At 33.6% G+C, this 15,852-nt stretch overlaps 1 protein-coding gene across 11 annotated transcripts in view; it reads left to right on the top strand.

The window, feature by feature from the left end:
• Nucleotides 1-1,851: 1,851 nt before the first annotated feature.
• CCDC102B (coiled-coil domain containing 102B) overlaps nt 1,852-15,852 on the top strand; it is a 142,443-nt gene continuing 128,442 nt past the window's right edge. For 4 of the 11 annotated variants that reach the window (XR_014952843.1, XM_085571888.1, XM_085571890.1 and 1 more), the window contains exons 1-3: nt 1,853-1,996; nt 14,076-14,141; nt 15,147-15,269. The gene's annotated coding sequence lies outside the window, so the exon portion shown is untranslated. The other 7 variants (XM_085571882.1, XM_085571887.1, XM_085571883.1 and 4 more) reach the window with 7 other exon arrangements.

Below are 15,852 nucleotides of genomic sequence, written 5' to 3'. Positions count from 1 at the left end.
TTTTTGAAGAGTACAGTTTTCCTTCCCAAAAGGTACGTAAATGACACTTCCAGGGTTACCGTTTCATTCACATGCTGTAATGACACTCTTTTCTTTGTGTTTATTTCTTATTGAATGATAAATTGCCTGTTATATATCTTCACTTGGGAAGACGTTTTCAGTTGTGACCAAAGTTATATTCCTTCCTTTCAGATAAAATAAATGTTCATCAATTTCTTTAGAAACAACACATTTATTTAAATATGGGCAATGGAACAGACTTCTTGGATGTGCTCAGAGATTGTAGCAAGTCAAGAATGGTGGAAAATGAATGGGAAATGTCATGAATGGGCTGAAATGTGAGTAGTTAGAAGCTTAAGTTATTATGTGTATATAACTTGATTTTTTTTTTTTTTAATGTGAAGTGATTTCCCTCAGTAGGGGTAACGGAATGTAGCCAGACTATTCTCGTGGGAGGTGGGATCTATTTAGTGGCTAAAGAAGCCATGCAAGATGCACAAAGTAGCTGTTATCTTATTTTATTGTTTGGATTTGGGTTTTGTTGGGCTAGGATTTTTTTCATGTGTGTGTGCTTGTTTCTAATTTGATGCAGACTTCTGGTTTTGTTTTGTTTTGTTGTTAGGTTTGGTTTGGGATTTTTTGCTTCAGTTTGGGGTTGTTTTGTGGGGAGTCAGGTTTTGCCTTGGATTTTGGTTTTTTTTTTTTCCTTTGGTTTGCATCTTTTGTTTGTTTGGTTTGGCTTAGGTTTTTAACAGAAATGTATAAAGATCTTTTTTTTTCACCTGTTTTACTTGTGTATTTTGGAAGACAATGCCTTTTTTCTCCTGGCCATGGAATAGATTTTCGGAGTCATGGAAGAGTTGGGAGCATTTACTTGTTCATTTCCCTAAAAAAAAAAAAAAAAATTAAAGTCCTAGTGTCAGACAAGAGAAGAGTCATGCAGCTATAACTACTATTCATGATGGAAAGACTACCTGCTATAGTGCTGCTAAAAGTTTTGGAATATTAGTAGGGAAGTAGAGATATATCCCTTAAAGCAAAAGAAAATCTGGCTTCTCAGTCAAAAGATTGTGACACAAGAATTGTCAGTATTCTCTATCTTATGAGAGATTTTTTTTTTTTTTCATGAGGAATATTTGGCTTTTCACAGCTATGGCAAATCATCCCATCCATGTCTCTAACTATATCAGTTTTATGCCTTGAGGACCTGCTAATTAGGTAGCCTGTGATATCAGGCTTGGGACAGTGGTGTCATGCTTTGTCATGATGGTTACAAAAATGTTGGAGTTTGTATTACAGAAAGAAATAATTCTTACCTTAAACTTTAATATATAACTGTAAATTTTAATGCAAATAGATATTTTCAAAGTTTTGGGTGTTTTTTCCTAACTTTCCTTGCCTTGGTCTTTTCACCTCTCTGATAATCTAGAATACTACAATATTTCATAATAACTTTCAAGACCCCCTGCCCAATTGCAGAGCTAATTATGAAAGTACATGTATTTTCAAGGTTATATCATCCAGCTGAGTGAAAAACTAGTCTTATTGTAGGCTATTTAAAGCTCAGGAGAGATAGTGGGACCAAGTAGTGGCATAAGAATCCAACAAATTTGTTGAGTACTAGGACCTGTACTTAAGTATATGATTAAAATAACTAATTTCATCTTACACATAATATTTGGAGTCAGAGTCTTCAGATTAGAAAGGGAGGAAGAAATAAAAACTGAGCAAATAATGCTTAGTGAAGAAGAATATTACAAAAAGTTTTGTTTTGTATAAATGACTTGTACTTAAAAGAAAAATGTGGTTTTAGTTTTGATAATGCCTGACCAATGAGAATATTTTTCAAGTTACTGTGGAGTGGCCTTAATGTTGTAAATAATCCAATTGGCCAAGTCCCAGTACAGTGCAGATGAGAAAAGGATGCAGGAAATTCTCTTGTTTACACATGTGTCTGTTACACTGAGAAGCAAGAGGAGCCCAGCAAACTCAGAAGGTAAGGGGTCTTAAGCTTGTGGGCTTCATGTTTAATTTCTATAAATCTCTTCAGGGACAAATTATGAATTAGTATCATGCTGATCATAAGGAGGAAAACAGTCTGAAATGCTCAGCAAAAGTACTTAAGATCAGAAAACAGTATTTGAAGTATGTGGCTCAGTTATATCTAGCTGGATTCTTCTCCTCTATGTTTTTCCCTACTATCATGTAGCATTACTTTTAACGTTCCATTAAACACAGCTTGCTTTTCAAGTGTAGTAGAATTCTTACTTCCTATAACCAGGTAAGTTTTTAAAATTTTCTAGGTGACAGTTTGTTAAAAAATGATTTCTTAATTTTGATTAGAAATTAGTATAAATGCTGAAGTTTCACAGATTATACAGTTTTGCTGCTGAAAAACTTTTAAAAATGACTTTGTGAAATGCTTTTGTAATTGTGTAAACTGGTAAAACTTTGGTACATTTTAATGGGAGTGGTATTATGGACATAAGTGTCATGAAAATATTGTTATGAGTTTGCAGAAGTTTGCACTACATTTTTTTGCTCGAAAGCAGTGTTTTCACAGTGTTTCTATTTTCATAAGTTATGCAACTCAGTAATGAGTTGTGTAATACTAACTTTCATCAGGAAGTATCTGAAGTTAGGATAACATGTTTTTAGCTGTATGCTGTTATTCTAATGCAATAAAATATGGGTTTTTTGATACTATGATTTGTTGATGCTGGATAAATATATTCAGTCTGTCATTATTTTAATAGCAAGTATCAGAGATGGTGTGAGACAATGTGATGATCCTTCAACAATGAGAACCAAGGGTCAAATTCCAAAAGCAATGTTCATAAGTTTAATAAGCAGATATAGCAAATAGTACTAATGGGCTTCCTACTGACTATCCAGGTAGTTGCATTTTGTTTGTATTAGTTCTCACTGATTCTTTCAAACATTTTATGAAGCAGACTGCTATAAATAATCATATAGCTAGAGTCCTGGTTTTTAGTTTAAATTTCCTGTTAGAAAAGTTACTTTTATGTTTCTGAATGCAGTTCTTTGCATAAGATAATGAAGATAAATGAATTTTGAAAATATATTAGATATCATTAATAGAACTGGTCATATCCCTTTTAGAGACATCTACAAAAAATTGAAATTGAAAAATGTGAAATTAGATGCCTGGGGGTGGGGTTTTTTTTGTGTATTTACATGTAGCTAGCTTTGAACTGAGGCTGCTCTTTCACCTTAAGTATAAAATACCAATGGTAACCTCAGGTAAGCCTGAAAAATAAATCACTTGAAAATGAATGCACTAAAGGAGCTATTAAGGAACAGGCTTAAATTACTGTCATTTACTTCAACACAAGAGAGGTAGATATTAGAACCATTTGAAGTGTGCAAATTTGATACTAATGGAATTACAGATTCACAGAAAGGTTTGGGTTGGAAGGGACCTTAAATATCTAGCAGGTATACCCTGCTAGTATAGCAGGTTACTTAAGGCCAGTGTAGCAGTTTGCTTAAGGCCCCATCCAACCTGACCTTGAACACTTCTGGGAATGGGACATCTACGACTTCTTGGGGAAGTCTGTTTTAATGACTCACCTAATCTATTCACTCCTATTCTCTTTCTAGTCCATACAATGATCTTTAATTGACTGGTTTATTATGAAAATGATCCGTCTTGAACAGCTTGATTCTCTGCTCATGCTATTAAGTAATCTAGGTCTGATTTACACTGGGTTAAATAAGACTGGGATTTTTTACCAAGCCCATTCTTCTTTAATGTCAATGGAGGAATACCAGGGACAAATTTTCATGAAAGCTCCTATTGTTTTGAATATTTTTTTAAAATGTATTTTCAGTTGACTTGGATGTTTCTCCATAACTTTTGTAGGTGTCCATTTTTGCAAAAGGGTGCCAACTTCCCTTCTGCCATGCTGAGTAGTCAGCAATTATTCAAGTAATTTCTTCTCTTTTAGTGGGACTACATATTGGCCATTTGTGAATGTGCCCTGAGAGAACAGACATGCTTCTCTATGCATTAGAGTACCATCTAGGATACAACAGATGATACTTAGTGATTTATTATATTTGACCACTCTAGTAACTGTGGAATTCAGGTAAAAGTCACAGTGTGTATTATTCCTTTATTCATTTCCCTCAAGGATAATTTAGTGGAGTTGTGGGTCATCACAGGATAATATCTTACAGCATTAAATCACAAAAAAAATTCACAGTCCTTGAGCTATTGAAAGATATGAGATGGTGTTAAAATACTAGACTGGTTAGGGAAAAATAAGAATAATTACATATAAATGTCCAAGCAGCAATCTTTTTCTAAGGAACAATCGTAAAATAATTAATTATACAAGATATGGCTTCTAAAACTCTTCTGATAAAACCAAAACTATCTCCACACAACTGAATTGTTAATTCTGATACAACTATATCAGAGTAGTTGAACCAGCCAAAGGGATATGCTCTGACCCAGAGAAAACAAAATATTCATGAGTGTTCTTACTTGTCTACTTATGTGGGTGGGAAAAATCACTTGTTTCTAGACTCTGCATAGTGTTTTGAAGAGAAATTGGTTTGTGTCCTAATAAGCATTGGAATGTTTTATGTCTTGGTCTGAAACAAATCATCAGATATTTGTGATTAATTTTCCCTACTCCCAGTGTTATAAAATTTCCTCTAAAAGTAGGTCATGTTTTGAATAGGAAAGTATCGTAAATGATTTCAACTCTAACAAGACAATTTTTGGTCTCTTATATCATAAAGCATATGGTTTTAAGATACTGTTAAGGGTTTTAAAACACTGAAGAATTTCTCAAAGTATAAGGAGGGATTAGAAATTTAACTTTTTCAGGGATATGCCATTACATGTTCACGCTTTATTGAAAATAAAAGAAAGAAAATAAAAACAAAAAAAGCCACATCAGAAAAACCCCCAAATTAAAACACGACTCCCTCAACTCAGTGGGATAAAAAAGCCCATAAATGAAAGTGAAGCTATCCAGTTCAAGGTCGCTTTCCAAATGAGTAAGATAATAGAATTGAGGTACAGACTCTAGAAAATAGATTTGCGATGGTTTTGTCTAAATAATGCAGCTTCTCTATACATTTAAGTGATCTCTATTGTTTGGATGAACATGTTTTAGCATAGCATCTGACCTAATTCTTGTTCAGTAAAGTGCCTTTCAGAATGGTTAGTCAGTTTTCAGTTTTCCTTTTTTTACTTCCTTTTGAGACTGAAAGAAATCCACCTGACCTGTAGCCTCATCTAAAAATGTGCTAAAAATCCCACAGATATATGAAGCCTCCTCAACTATATTCAAGAAGAAGCTACAGTGACTCTTACAAGGAGGTGGATTTGGTTTTTGAACATAAGTAAATGAAACATGAAATAAGAGAATGCTATTATCAATAGCTGAGAAAGGAATTTAACCCATGAGAATTCAACATGATGCAATGGTCTTCTGTCTTAATTGTGTGCTATAAGCTTATTTATAGCTTATTTGCAAATATTTATATTTCATATAGATTAAATTGTTTAATAACCTGAATTAAAATCACCAGCTGAATGAGATGTTTTAAATTTTCTTGTCTTCTTTGACTTTTAACTTAGAGGCAGCTTTAATGCTTTTAAAGACTTCTAAGACTAGTTATGAGTACATACTCAAAGGCAGATCTAAGCTTGTGGATGAAGCATACCTTGGGTATTTTTTCCCTACATTTCTGTAGTCTTCCCTCTTTCTGGAAAGTTCAGAGATACTCTTTTGTGCCATGTTAAAGGGCTGCCTGTCCATATAAGCAAGACAGTGCATATGTACAGTTGGTTGAGCTCATATCCTATAATAACACACTGACACATTGGATGGAGCTGAGTCTTTTGAGATTCTCTATTGTGACTGACTACTGGCTCTCTTGTAACTAAGCTGAGTAGTGTAAGAAGCTACCTGCTTATCCTACTTTTTCTCAGTAAAGGGAATGACCCTGTTAGCATTGAAACTAATTTCAATGTCAATGTAGGTTAAAAAATGTTTGTCATGCTAAACATTTGCTGAAAATAATTTACTCTGCTTTCTGTGTGAACAGAGGAGGAAGACTCATGCACTTGGTTGGTTTTAGTCTTAGCTATGGAACTGCTGATAAACAAACCAAACAAAAAAGAACCCCAAAAAACAGATACCATTTTAATGTGATTAGAGCAAATTTCATTGTGCCTGAAGAACAAGATACCTATAGGTGTTTCTGTAAATCACAGGAAGAGTTCACTTGTATTCACTTGTATCTTTAGCTATAAGCATTAAAAAAAAAAAAAGTGTTTCAGTATAATGAACTAGTATTAACTAATGTGACCCCTATTCTTCTGAAGCAAATACCTGTTTCAAGTTAGGAAAACAGATTACTAAAGAAATCTCTCTATGATATTCAGAAAATGCCTATTAGACCATAATAATATTTAACTAATATTATTTTGTATGAATTGATCATCTCCATATTTTAAATGTACTGTGAATCTGTTCTTGATTGAAGTTATTATTAATATACTGATTCATAATCTGTTTTTCCTAATAATCAGATAATGCATTCCATGGAGATTACCTGTCTTCACATAGAATCACTGAGATTAGATTAGAATTTCAAAGACTTGGCTACTTGTTTAACTCAGCAGTTTACACTAGGTTTTGTAAACCTGTTTGTAAGCCATTTACTCTGAAAGGCTCTAAAACTTTGAGAGTTCCTACTTTTCCTAAATACCTAGGAAGTTTATTTTGCCTCTTTTTGTCATTAATCATATCCTAGTAGAATGTGATAATCATATCTCAAAGGGGAGCTATCCAAGCAAACTGTCTCAAATGTCATAGCTACCAAATTTATTTGGGTTGTGATCAATTTAGCATCTTCTTAATACTTAGGTCTTTTTGAGACTGTCTGGGAAAGTTATTGGTGTCACACACACTCCCTTCCCTTTCTGCATAATCTGCTTATACAATATTTTTTTTGAAGTGTAGTGGCTGAGGAATGAGAATCAATACTACAGACTTGATTGTACAAAAGATATGGGTGAAATGTTATAAAAGTTTGTAACCAAACAAAACATTTCTGAGGAAATGAAGTTACTGTATATTATATTTAAAGCAGTACTTCAGAGCTTCTTTTGGCCTTATGGGTAGTAAATGACAACATCTCTATGTACAAATATTTATGTTGCCCATATTTAACCCTAAGGATTTGAATATAACTTCAAAGATGTGAAGAAACATCAGCTTGTTACTGTAAAAGACTTTGAAAAATATTGCAATGATATGTAATCATTTGTATTACCCAGTAGACCTAAGTCAGAGTATATAGTTCTGGTTCTCATCTGAAGAAATATTATCCAAACTGTTTAAAGTTTATTAAAATTGGCAGAAATAAAAAAGTAATATTTGTTTAGTCTTTACATTTATTGTAATCTGTGACTGCCTTCTAAGCTTTTTTATGAATGCATATGTTTATAGTATGTATATATAGTTTGTACACTATGTATATAATCTGTATAATATTATACAAGATATATTGTATCCATGTGTTTAAAAAAAAACATTGAATCACTGAATAGGATTTTACTTTAAAATGAGAGAAAATGGTAAAAGGGAAAAAAGAAAAATTGTACATAAGATCACAGTGAAGTAGACCAGATCCTGTTTTTGATGCATCCTTTTTCAGAGAGAATTACGGCATTTTATTTTGAGCAAGCTTTAATACCAACCCACCCCCCTCCCCCACCAGCAACAATAATGTAAAATATGCTGTGAAAGAAATCTTGTCCTAAATTACTGCTTTTAATTATTGACACCTTTTGTATTAGTGTAAAAAAAAACAAATTCACTTTACCTAGGGGTGTTTTATTCTGTGGAAAGAAATAACCACTCCGTTTTTAAATGCTTTGAGTCATGTCAGCTATACCAGTCCTGTGGTCAAATTCTCCTATTCGCATGGAAAGTTTCACTATATTTTACAGAAGCAATTTACACATTAAGAGAAATGTATAATATCTCATGGTTAGATGAAACTGTACAGAAAATCATTTCAATAAAACCATCAGTTCAAATATAAAATTTTGTGAAACTTCATGAAAAAGTAAATATTTCCTGCAAGACACTAATTGCTGCTGTTACCAGCACATTTTTTCTGGATTGTTTACCCTAGTGCTTAGAACTGACCTTCTAGCCTGGGAAGTGTCTGGGAATACTTGATTGTTTTGTTCACCCCTTTCCTTCATGCACGGTGTTCTCATATTTGCAGTTTCTGTTTGCAGAACAGATTTGGGGAATAAAGTCTTTTTTCTTCTTTTTCTATGTTCCTTACAACTGGTTCCTGACAACAGTGCCACATTGCTGCTTTTAAGGCAGTTCAGTGTTATCACAGAAGAGGTTTATTTCTTGTGGCTCTTCCCTACTTACATGGTGTTTTGTGACTCATTTGGATAAAAGTTACATATTCTGAGATTCACAATTTGTGACCCTAATTTTTTCTTATTTTCTGGATGCCATGGCAGCATTGTTATAACTGGGAGAAACAGGCTTCTACAGCTCCTCAGGAATCACACTGCTCAGGGAATCATGTTGGGGGGACTTTTGAGATCATCCCCCTTGCTCAGAATATCATATTTAGGGCTTCTACATGGCATACCTTTGTTTCACAAGAATTTCTGTCACACTAGAGGTTTAATTTTCTCTAAAATGAGTGGGACAACTTACACCTGGAATTGTAAATCTTTTTTCAAAGGATTGAAATAGGTTGTGGAAAAGGATAGCAAATGAGGACAAACTGGCAACATGACTGTCATGGCCAGCCTGAGGGCCACTTAGGGCTACTTCATGGTTTTGTTTTCTTTTTAAGATATAAATTATATATATGTAATTTTACCCTACATGCCTTCAAGTGAATTATTAAAACCTTCAGGAGAAGCAAACTACTATTAATAATAGAAAGGATTCCTCCTCTGGAGTCAGAGAATTTTGGTTATCATAATGGATACTGGAATATCAAGAAGCAGTATACTTAATCCTGTTGCATAGTGTAAAATGCTTATTTCAGCATTATGATGATTGCTATATTTTCACTTTCTGGATAGTCTACTCAAATAGAGAAAAGTTTAAGTCATTTCTGAGTCCTCCTTTTACTTACTGCTTCCTCTGAAGGTTTAACTGGTTTATTGTCTTTCAGTCACTATCTGCTTCACATCCTTTTCCTCTTCTCCCGGGAATTTAGCTTTACATGGACAACTAATGTAATGATACACTTTCTGAGGGTAGTTCAGAAATGCCTTGTCTGTCACAATGTTTTGTATCATAGTAAAATGCAATTTTCCTGCAGAACTTCTATTTTTCTGAAGTTACTTTCCAGTTTTTACCTTTTTAGGTCTGATAGAGTAGCTGGAAAACGTAGTTAATGGCTTTTTTAATTGAAGCTGAAGTTGAAACTCGAGTCTCTGCTTTGCCCTCTCTATTATATCATTCCATCTCACCATCTAGTGTTGATTAATTCAGAAGTGGGATCAGACTCCAGTTTTACATAGATTCTACTATGAAAGGCACACTTACATTTGGTCCTATAATTTCTGCCTCTGGAGTTTTTTTGTGTCTCCTGAGATTAAATTTATTCATTTGTTTTCAAAGCAAAAGTGTCTATACCATAAAGAAATAATGAGAAAAATAGCGATATTCTGTGTTCCCAAGATTATAAATTTGGTCAGACCTATAAGAAATGTGGAACAGTACTTAGCACTTCTCTTTCTATTGTTTTCTCTCAAATCTCTCAATTATTTTTGGTTTATGTTCTTCAGTTCTATTTTTTTTTTTTTTTTGGTAAAGAATTTGAGTCTTTATCCTGTCCTTTAGAAACTTTGAGCATTAAAGAACTTGGAAATTAAGATTTAAGCCTGACATTGTCTCTTGCACTTAAAATATTCAGGCAGATGTTATGCCATAGAAGGAAGATGAAGTTCCATAATTTTAGCCTTACGTATCAAGACATTTATGAACTGCCACTGTGATTTCATTTTATCTCAAAGATGCACTTAACACATCGTGCTATCCAAATTGATGTCTTAAGAAGACCATTTTTTTTCAGGCATTTTTAAGATTTCCTAATTGCACAAAAAAACGCAAAACAGCAACAACCCCTCAGTGAAACAAAACCTGACAAACCCCAAAACACTTCTCTTTGTGAAGTTAAAAACAAAATTTTATAATTTGTCATTTTCATAGCATAACTGGTTTTAGTTACTGGACATGAGAAGGAAATAAAACGGGTTTTGGAAATAAATTGCACCTTTATTGACATTTTTATGTTAATAAGAAACTACAGAAGTATGAGTAGGAGGAAAAATTATCATATAACTCCTAATAAGAAGTAAACAATTAGCATTATTTGTCTCCTCAGGCCATTTTTTGGCTGATTTTTAGTTATGACACATGTAAGGAATACAAAGTTTGGCAACAACATATCTTAAAAATTTACCATATGGTTTAATATTCTTAATATATTTTTATAGCTGTGGGAAAAAAATAAACAGAATCATCTTTGGATGTTCATTAAAAAGTCCTGAAAGCACTAACTTTTAATTTTCATGAAGTAGGATAATCTGTATATTATGTCATGGTCTGTTTGGATCTTTCAAATTTACAGCACAGTGTACTTTGTAAATTAAACTTTATTTTATGAGCTTATGTGCTCATTTAAAAAAATAAACCATAAAAAAAAATCCCCTGCCTCAAACAACACCACCAAAACACAAAGACATCAAACAAGGGCAGAATCATCTTTGTACAGACTAGTCCAACATAGGAACTCATTCATTCATTATTCCTCTAATTCACAAGCTCTCTTATTTATAAGTTCTCTAGACTGTATTTTTTTCCATGAACAAACTAATTACCAAGCAGTCGATGCCAGTGCTCATTCTTTCTCCTCTACTGAGGAGTGACTGTTCCCATACCACACTGGATAGCACAAAGGCTTCATTAGTCAGCCTGCTGTTGGATCTGCTACAAAAACACTGGGGGTAAGCTTAAGCATTTACATTTTCCAGATCAGAAGTTTGGGCTGTAGCACTTCCATGAGTTAGTGTAACCTGAATAAATTGTCAGCTTTTTGAAGATGCAGAAATTGTTGACTTCAGGTAATATCAACGCTTATCTCTTCCTATCCACTGAGTTCTATGTACAGGATGTTCTCCATTGACCACTCACATTGGCACTGCTCTCAGCATATGTCAGACTTTAGGATCAGCTGTATGATCATTATTGTCATATTTTTACTTTTCTTTCCCCTAAGAGCTTTCCAAGTCATTCTGGTTATCCTAACTTCAGTGACTTGTAATATCAATAAATTTATTTGGTAGAATTTTAGTGTCCATTTAATTCAGTTCATATACCAATTTCACCCAACAGATTTTTAATATCTCTTTAACCTCCAAGTCCTTTTGGCCAATGACTTTGTATCCACCATCATAGAGATGGTCATTGTAATCAGTATGGATTCCATTGCATGCAGGAGTGTAAACATTGGTTTTGTTCAATGCATATTCATTGTAATTAATTTTTCACCCATAATCATAAGCTCTTGTACATAATGGAACTACATTGAGTGAAGGTCACTCAATTGTTTTTTAAGATACACAGCCGTGAGCAATGGTAGCTTTATTTTGTACATTTACATTGATTTGCACAGTGATTATTAGGAGTGTTTATGAAATAATTTCTGTGTACATTGTGTAAATATGCAGTAAATATTGTGTACATATGCAGTAAATATTCTGGGCTTCTAGTATACAATTAGTTTCCTAACATGCCTGCAATACCCCTTTCACCCTGTTATTGTCACAACCTTGTACACCTTCATGTCCAGTGTTAACTACATGTGGGTAATTTCAGGTTAAATTTAGATTGTAGTGTTAATGTAACATTATCACCCACTGTCAATACGTGTCCTCGTGATATTGCAGTTGGTATTCCTTCTGTATCTGGTTTAAAGGTGGTTTATAGTGGACCTGCAATACCTGAGTTGTTCTAAAATGCAGGATCTGTTACAGGTAAGTTCTGGGTATATGTTCCAATTATAAGTGTTGCCATGTTGATGCAGGAGGGTCACATTTTCTTCAAGAGAAGACACTCAGGTCTTGGACATAATCCAAATCTCAGTTGTTTTTAACTTGTTCCCTTTTTCATTGTAAAAAGAGGCACACAGATAACCCCCTGAGTTGTATGTTTAACTGCAACCTCATTATATGGACTTCAGATGGCTTTTATTTCTATTTTAACAGGATTTGGGGCAGCTACTGATACAAATTCCTTATCTGTGGTCTTCTTGTGGGAGTTTATCACTTGTGTAGCCAACTTACAAGTTCTCAAAGACACGATTCCCACACAGTATTAATAGATCCATTCTTGTGTATTTGCTGGTTTAGTAGTTTATTCCATCGATCTACTGTCCCACTATTTTGAGGCTGATGCAGTAGCTGGAAAATCCATTGTACAAGATTTGACCTAAAGCTTGTCCTACTTTATTCTTAAATGTTATCGATACTAAGATTATATTTCTCTGAATAAGGGAGAAGTAGCAAACCACTGGCTTAAAGCAGTTGTGAGACCAGTGATAGCTAAGGCAGGCAATATATTCTGAGCACCACTATTTCTCCTCCTGTAATGATTTCTTTCAACCTTCCAAGTGTTTGTTGTAATACACATGAGAAGTTTCCCAGATTAGCTCAACTTCCATGAAGGTGGCAGAATGTTGGTGATGTGCTGTACCATTGTTTTAAAAAAATGACACAAATTTACAATTTGTTTCACCTGAACTTTTGCCATTCCTCTTTTTTGACATCTTCTCTTTTTGCCTGTTGAAATAAATCCTACATCCCTGTGTGTCTAAGCCACTCCTGTAACCAGGTACTGCCTCAGCATTTTGTGCTATATTTTTTTCTAACCAAATTATCAACCTCCTAGCTGCATGTTGCCGGGATTTTTAGAGTTTTGGAAATATATGCAATTTTTTATGGATATGTTTTTAGACTGAGTTGTATCATGAATCACTTTTCAGTGTGATTTTTTTTTTTTCACCATACATTTCAGTACTTTACTTGGAAATATTTTTTCATCTAGCCACAGGATAGGATCCCTAAGGGTTATTAATTAAAAACAACTTTACAACAGGAACAGACACACAAAATTTGATCTCCTCTTCTGGAGCTGGTAGTTAGCAGCCCTTAGTAAGCAGCCAAGTTTTCAGGCAGTGAGTTAAATCACTTCCTATATCCTTCCCGTAATGACTGCATCACCCCACCCATTTTCTTACAGCCTTCTGTCTTTATTAGGGTTTGTTGATGGGTGACCTGCAGCAGTATCATGGAAAGTTATGGCTTTCCAGTAGCACTTACAAAAGAACATGTTCTATGATCCATTTTGTCCTATTCAATTTATAGATTAGGCAGAAGGAAATTAACCAGTTTAATCTAAGGTGGACATTTTCTCTAAAGACAGAATACCTTAAAAAAATTTGGCTGAGGCCTTAATAATTAAGAGACATGCAACTAAGGATTAAATCATGCATTAAAGTAAAAGGATGTTGAAATTATATCCTCAAGCACTGCCCTAGCTACTGAACTGACTGAAAAAAACTGAGTTCAGTGAGCAGGTATTAACATGAGGAAAGTACAGTAATTCTTTTCTCTCCTGGTGATTTTGTTAATGGTGCCACCAAGGGTGAATATACTGCTGTTTACCTAGAACAATAGGTGGCAAAAATAAATCAAGAGTTTTTCTCTTTCTTACTGGTGTTCAGAATCATTAGGTAAATAGGAAGGATTGCAGTATAATTAAATATCTTTCAGACCTATGTTCCTTGTTGTGTTCAACAAATGTCTTTTTTTCCCTTTGAGAACTATCAGCACTCTGTTCTCACTCTGTCATTGCACATCACTCACATGGCACAATGAATGTTGCTTCATATATTTTGTCCATGCTTATTTTAAATTATCTCACTTAGAAAAACGACTTTAAAGAGATGTTGTGTTCCTTCTTATCACTCAGCTGTTAAAAGTGGAATGATCAGAAGGCTTCACTGATCAGAAAACCCCCCCATTTTCATCCAATTCTGTAAGTTTATTTTTCTATCCAATTATCTTTTATCTAGTAATTTTGTACACTGAGTTCCATATGCTGTTCTAGCTAGTCTGTTGCTGCAAACTCAAGTAGTGACTTTAAAACTAGCTCCACACAGTATTGTTTTGTCAATTTTAGACTTGTGATATATCTGATGTTAAGAGATCTGAGTCTAAGATTAACATAGACCTTTCTTCTTTGAATTACCTTTAACATACAAGTAAAAAATTATTCTTGCTCCCCTGGAACACATATAATACATAGATATTTTATAGATGAGAGTTTTCAGAGTTCACTGTAGGTAAATGATGTTTTCTGAGCCGGTAATATACCAGAGAAAATAATTATTATTTTTTTAAATACCATTATAACTACAGAGATGATTAAGGATTCAGTACCAACAGATTCAATACGACAATAATCTTCAGTTGGACTGTTGGATTTTTTTTTATTATAATTCCATCAGTGCAGTATTTTTGAGAACATGGAAGATTTTTTCTTTATAAATAAGGTAAAATAAGTCCACCCTCTGTAACTGTGAGATTTTTGAGAGTTTCAGAACTTTTACAATGATTCACACATTTTTCTAATTTTGTTCAATCTTTGCTTCCTTTCAAACTAATATTTTAGTCCACTTCTTTAAAAATAGATACAAGCAAAAATCTTCATAATTAATACTTTTAATAAAATTCCTGTTACCTATTTAACTTATCCAGAAATATTTCTATTGTTTCTTGGTTTTATTCTGAGTCAGCCATCCACTGAAATGGGTTGTGTTGAGATCTGTCTCTTTTAATGAAAAAACTATATTTTATTCTACCTCTTGCAATCTTTAAGGGGATATCTAAAAAACCTGTTTTGATTAGATTTTCTGAAAAGGAGATAAGGAAGTCAATACAAAGAGAAACACCTTTTCTTTACCACATTGGAGTGAGACAGCACTTCTATTTTCTGGAACAGGAATATTTACTTTTAATTCTTAATTTTTTTGATTTTTAGGTACAGAGTTGGCATCATCTATCCATGCTGAAAAGGGCAGGCAAATTTCAGCCTATCATAAAATGATTATAAGCCTAAGAGACCACCAGCTTACTGTACAAGCCTACTTCAATTGTTACAGCTGTAAGTTTGATCTGACTTGCAGTGTCCCAGCCTCAAGAATACTTGAGCCATCACAATGGAGGGGAGCAAGAATTCATGACCAATGTTTCCTTTTTAGTATCTGTGATCTGTGATTTTAAAATTTCTCCAGCTTTGGAAACATTACTGAATATCAAATGACAAAGTCACCTCAAACCTGTGATGAAACATCAGCAACAGGCTATTCTGATTCATTAATAACTCTCAGATCTTTCAAATTTTCAGTCCAAGAAAAATATTACCATTCTTATTTTTCCATCTTTTGAGATTTGTAATCTGTGAATTCCCCAAGTTCTCCCTTCTTTTAATGAATATGCAAAGAAGCTAGCAAAATCTACTGAAAAAAACTACTGATTATGAAAAGCATAATAAACATTTCTGTAGATATCTACTAGTTTGGGCCAGGCACAAAAAAAATGTAAGAAAAGTCATTGTACTTTTAAAAATCCAAAATTTTCAACTATTTCATTATGTATTTATTACATTATGGAATATGGTTTTAATATATTATTATTTATCTAAATTTTACTGTGGTTTTGTTTGATTTTTTTTTTTTTTTTAATTA

The sequence above is a fragment of the Lonchura striata genome, chromosome 2 (assembly GCF_050655825.1).
Source record: "Lonchura striata isolate lonStrDom1 chromosome 2, ASM5065582v1, whole genome shotgun sequence".
Lineage (NCBI taxonomy): Eukaryota > Metazoa > Chordata > Aves > Passeriformes > Estrildidae > Lonchura > Lonchura striata.
Note: the sequence above shows the minus strand (reverse complement) of the source record. Positions and strands in the feature narration are given on the sequence as shown.